Below are 5,993 nucleotides of genomic sequence, written 5' to 3'. Positions count from 1 at the left end.
ACATTGCTTTTAAACTCAGGGTGGGGCTAGGGGAGGAAGAAAGAGGGGAATGAATCCAAAAGAAGTCCCGGTGTTTGGAAAAGATTGTCCTCATGATAGCATATGTACTTAATAGATTGTTCTAATTGCACCCTGAAAAGGGCCCACTATATGTAGCATAAATACAGAGCTTTCAGTTGGAAATACAGAAGCAATTTCATATCGGCTCCTCCCTCTACCTGGGGAGGGGGAGAGTCAGGTAAACTTCCCCAACTTCCCAAATGACCAAATTCAATTAAATTGGTTCATAGAGTTGTATAAACCATTATAGGAAGTTTGACGTTTTCTTTATACACAGTGTCTCTGCTAAGATTGTCCCACAAGTTAGTGCTCCGAGTTATGGGCCTCATTCAAGTATTTTAAATAAGCCAATAGTGTTCTAGGTCTCAACAACAACAAAAACCCTCAAGCATTAGCAGCAGTTAAGCGGCTGCCCAGCATATCTTTGGCCAGGGTATAAATAATGATAGATTTCCTTTTGGGTTTGGGGGGCAATGACGCAAAGACAACCCTTTAGCCCTGCAATACTAGGGACCAGGATCTTTATCCTAATGTATCACTCAAATCCTGGAACAACACTGAGTGTCATTAGCCACTTGAACAACTTCACTATAATCAGCAGAGGGATACTCTAACTGGAATTGCAGTCTGCATACAGCAATGTACTGAAATACTCTGGTGCATTCGTTCTCCTTCATTATAAATAGAGCTTCATTAGACCCAAGTTCATGACCATGAGACCTGAGCATGAAGCAGAACACTGGTTTTGAACATCCCCAAAGATTGAGAGGTTTCTTCTGAGTTTGCATTTTAAAATTGGTTCCCTCAGTTGAACTGGAAAAGCCCCAGTCTTGGGCAGGGCCGGCTCTGGCTTTTTTGCCACCGTAGGCAAAAAAGCCACCCGCCGCCCCTCCCCAGCGTGGCAGGGGAGGGCGCCGAGCCCGGCCGGGGCTCTCCGCTCTCCCCGGCGCTCTGGCCGCCAGGAGCAAGGTGGAGAGCCCCCGGCGGCCAGAGCGCCGGGGGGAGGGCGGCGAGCCCGGCCGGGGCTCTCCACTCGCCCTGACCGGCCGGAGCACCGGGAGCAGGGCGGAGAGCCCCCGGTGGCCAGAGCGCCGGGGGGAGGGCGGCGAGCCCGGCCGGGGCTCTCCACTCGCCCTGACCGGCCGGAGCACCGGGAGCAGGGCGGAGAGCCCCCGGTGGCCAGAGCGCCGGGGGGAGGGCGGCGAGCCCGGCTGGGGCCCTGCTGCGCCGCTCCCCTCCAGGCGCCGCCCCAAGCACATGCTTGGTGGGCTGGTGCCTGGAGCCGGCCCTGGTCTTGGGGTATTTGCAATCTGGGTCAGATCTGTCTCTGACTTTTGAATCTCAAGGCCAGGCCTAGCTAGAAGTGGGTTCCAAGTTTGAGTATACGAAGTTCCCATTATTAAATACAAAACAAACCATTAAAACATTAGTGCAATGGTTAACTCTGGAAAGTTGAGAAATCACTGGATCTGGATTGAGAATACCCACAATATTGGAGAGTTTGGCATGGAGGTTTTCGCTTGGCCCAACACTGAGATGAGGCCAAGGGTAAAACGAGGCTGTGGATCGTGGTTCAGAATACAAATCCCCATCCACATTTAGATACTGATTCAGTGCAGGATTTAAATATGTGCTGAAGCCCCAATGATCTCAGTAGGATTGAAGCACGTGATTAAGTGTTGTCCTGAATAAGGATGCTTTGATGAATCAGGGTCTTAGGAGGTACTCTCATAGCAGAGATGGCTTCTCCCCCCTCTCTGTCACAGTCATCCCAACAGCCTTGTCACTGGATAGAAGGATTATGTTATGTTTCCACGAGGCAGGGATCACCAGGGAGTTTGTTCAGGAAGGGGGTTGGCATTTATCAAAGAATGTTTTAAATCATTTATTTCTTCAGTGAGTCAATATTGGATAAATAGACATGATGAAAAATTATGTTTGTAATGCATGGAACTGGGGTGAGCGATTAGAAGAACTGGGGATCTTCTCCAGGGCCGGCTCCAGGGTTTTGGCCACCCCAAGCAGCCAAAAAAAAAAAAAAAAAGCCACGATCACGATCTGTGGCGGCAATTCGGCGGGTGATCCTTTGCTCCCAGCGGGAGTGAGGGACCGTCCGCCGAATTGCCTCTGAATACCTGGACGTGCCGCCCCTCTCCGGAGCGGCCGCCCCAAGCACCTGCTTGCCAGGCTGGTGCCTGGAGCCGGCCCTGATCTTCTCCTACTTTTGCTCTGGCAGCATGACATAATCAGTGAAAATTATTGGCCAATAAGGCCCTGATCTTGCAAGCAGATCCAGGCGGGCCGATCCTGGCATTCACACACCCCTTATTGACTTCAGTTGGACTTCAAGCAGGAGCAAGGGTCTGCTTGCAGCATCTGGCTCTAAATTATTGTTTTGAAATACTAAAGGCTATGTTCTGCTCACAGTTGCACTGGTATAAATCCAGAATAACACCAGTGAAATCAATGGAGTTAATCCAGATTGGCACCAATGCAAACAAGAGCAGAATCTGGCTCTAGGATACATCAATTCTGACTGTATTATAGGTCTTGTCAAAACTTGATTTAATCTATAAAAGGGCAGATATTTTTGTTAAAAAGATAAATGAACATTTGTTAAAGGAGATTTTTGGAATTGCAATGGACAGCTTTTTTGGACAAGTATATTTTTAAAAAATTTGTCATGGAAATATTTTTTTAAAAATGTACATACTGAAAATATTATTTAGAAAAGCTACGAAGACTGAAAATAGTACAAAAAACCAAAAACAAACAAACAAAAATAAGTAAAAGCAAGCCAAGAACTATACGCTGTTGTAGAAGACTCAGATGTGACCATAAGTAGCATCTAACTACTGTAAAAACTGGTATTGTTTCTGGAAAACATTTTTTTGCTATGATTTTGCCTTGCACAATTCATGCGGATTGATTTTTATGGCAATCATCCAAATCCCTTGTATCTATATTGTGTGCTAATTGCTCAAACAGATGGGAGTGAAATTTAATTTGCCTATTTGACAGGTCGTGTGGGTCAGTGGATAGGGAACAAGACTGGGACTCAAGAGACCTGTGTTCGGTTTCCAACTCTACCATTGGCCTGCTGTGTGACTTTTGACAGGTCACGTTCCGTCTCCGTGCCTCAGTTTCCCTATCTGTACAAGGGGGATTAATACTTATTTATCTTTACAAAGTGCTTTGAGATCCGTGGGTGAAAAGCACTATATCGGGCTATGTATTATTATTACATAAGCTAGGCTGGAGCACAAGATATACAGTAAGTCTAATTCTGATCTTACACCAGTATAATTCCATTGATCTCGATGGAGTTACTTCTCATGTACACCAGGGTGAGATCAGAATCAAACCTAGTGTAATTCAGTTTCTCATTCCGCCCTATCTCTCCAGCTTCTTCAACTTGATGTAATGTTACAGTTATAGTCATAAGACTATTCTTTCTGGAAATACACTGAAACAAAATTAAGTGGTCCAGTCAAAGGATATGCTGCATCAATTCTCTCTTACTCTCTTCTTGCTCTTTCAAGAAAATGAAATGACATGATTTTCACTATGTAGTGCCATGGTTACAAATTACACAAATATATTTCTAATGAATATATTGCTGTTGTTGTTTATTTGTATATGAGAATGACCCCTCCCCCCCAACAAGCACCTGATTCTGTTCTTATTAAAAAGACACTTTGCACAACATGAGTGGAAATACACAACTCCTTTGCCCTACTCGCTCAATTAATGAAAAAAGCGCCATTTGCAGCATACACAGATATGTTAGCAACAGTTTTATAATTAGAGCTGTGCCAACAGCTTTTAGTGACACATGAACCAAGGTGACACTTTTCTGCTTTCAAGTTTTATTATGGCTCCAAAACTTGGTCCGGATTCACCAAATGTTTTGTTTTGCCGAATTTTCAAGTGAACCTTCACTACGTTGGGGATCAACTTTTTTTCTGTTTGTACCGTGCTTACCTCTGCAGGATTCTTGCCCACGATGAGGGCTCATAGATGCTACGATACTGCAAATAATAAATAATAGTCATAAAACCATTCAAGGGAGGGATTTATGTCTTGTGAAACTCAGCAATTTTGTGTGCTTTTTGACCCAAACTAGGCAAAACTTTGGCCATTTTGACGGGGTTTTAATTTGAATTTCCAGATTCATTTTAACTTGTTAGACTTGCTTCGCAAAACTAAGATTTGGACTGAGAATGCTCCCAGGTTTAAGCCTGTTGGCATTTGAAGATTTTGGTTCAACCCACTGTGAAGATAGAAGTCTTGTGAAACACTGGTTTTGGTTAGGGCCTAAGCGCCACTTGAAACTCAGGGGATGAGAACCAAGCCAGGCTGAAACCCAAAATAGTTTGTAAACCCATTGCCAACTGAATGGCAGAGTTTAGCAAAGCTCTGTTTATAACACTGTCACTGTTTCATGTTAAAGTGACTTTTGCAAAAATGTTATTTTCAAGGTAAGAGCATTTCATAACATCATACACGACTGAATAATATGTAATACGTCGGTATTATACTCAACTGTTTGGAATCATTTTTGCATTGTGAACATCATAGAATCACAGAATCATAGAATATCAGGGTTGGAAGGAACCTCAGGAGGTCATCTAGTCCAACCCCCTGCTCAAAGCAGGACCCCATCCCAGCCAGGGCTTTGTCAAGCCTGACCTTAAAAACCTCTAAGGAAGCAGATTCCACCACCTCCCTAGGTAACCCATTCCAGTGCTTCACCACCCTCCTAGTGAAAAAGTTTTTCCTAATATCCAACCTAAACCTCCCCAACTGCAACTTGAGACCATTACTCCTTGTTCTGTCATCAGGTACCACTGAGAACAGTCTAGATCCATCCTCTTCGGAACCCCCTTTCAAGTAGTTGAAAGCAGCTATCAAATCCCCCCTCGTTCTTCTCTTCTGCAGACTAAACAATCCCAGTTCCCTCAGCCTCTCCTCATAAGTCATGTGTTCCTGCCCCCTAATCATTTTTGTTGCCCTCCGCTGGACTCTTTCCAATTTTTCCACATCCTTCTTGTAGCATGGGCCCCAAAACTGGACACCGTACTCCAGATGAGGCTTCACCAATGTCGAATAGAGGGGAACGATCACGTCCCTTGATCTGCTGGCAATGCCCCTACTTATACAGGCCAAAATGCCGTTAGCCTTCTTGGCAACAAGGGCACACTGTTGACTCATATCCAGCTTCTCGTCCACTGTAACCCCTAGGTCCTTTTCTGCAGAACTGCTTCCTAGCCATTCAGTCCCTAGTCTGTAACAGTGCATGGGATTCTTCCGTCCTAAGTGCAGGACTCTGCACTTGTCCTTGTTGAACCTCATCAGGTTTCTTTTGGTCCAATCCTCTAATTTGTCTAGGTCCCTCTGTATCCTATCCCTACCCTCCAGTGTATCTACCACTCCTCCCAGTTTACTGTCATCTGCAAACTTGCTGAGAGTGCAATCCATGCCATCCTCCAGATCATTAATGAACATATTGAACAAAACCGGCCCCAGGACCGACCCCTGGGGCACTCCACTTGAAACCGGCTGCCAACTAGACATGGAGCCGTTGATCACTACCCATTGAGCCCAACGATCTAGCCAGCTTTCTATCCACCTTATAGTCCATTCATCCAGCCCATACTTCTTGAACTTGCTGGCAAGAATACTGTGGGAGACTGTATCAAAAGCTTTGCTAAAGTCAAGGAATAATACATCCACTGCTTTCCCTTCATCCACAGAGTCAGTTATCTCCTCATAGAAGGCAATTAGGTTAGTCAGGCATGACTTGCCCTTGGTGAATCCATGCTGGCTGTTCCTGATCACTTTCCTCTCCTCTAAGTGCTTCAGAATTGATTCCTTGAGGACCTGCTCCATGATTTTTCCAGGGACTGAGGTGAGGCTGACTGGCTTGTAGT

Source organism: Chrysemys picta, chromosome 21 (assembly GCF_011386835.1).
Source record: "Chrysemys picta bellii isolate R12L10 chromosome 21, ASM1138683v2, whole genome shotgun sequence".
In the NCBI taxonomy this organism is placed as follows: Eukaryota; Metazoa; Chordata; order Testudines; family Emydidae; genus Chrysemys; species Chrysemys picta.
The sequence above is the reverse complement of the archived record's forward strand: the minus strand, read 5'-3'. Positions refer to the sequence as shown.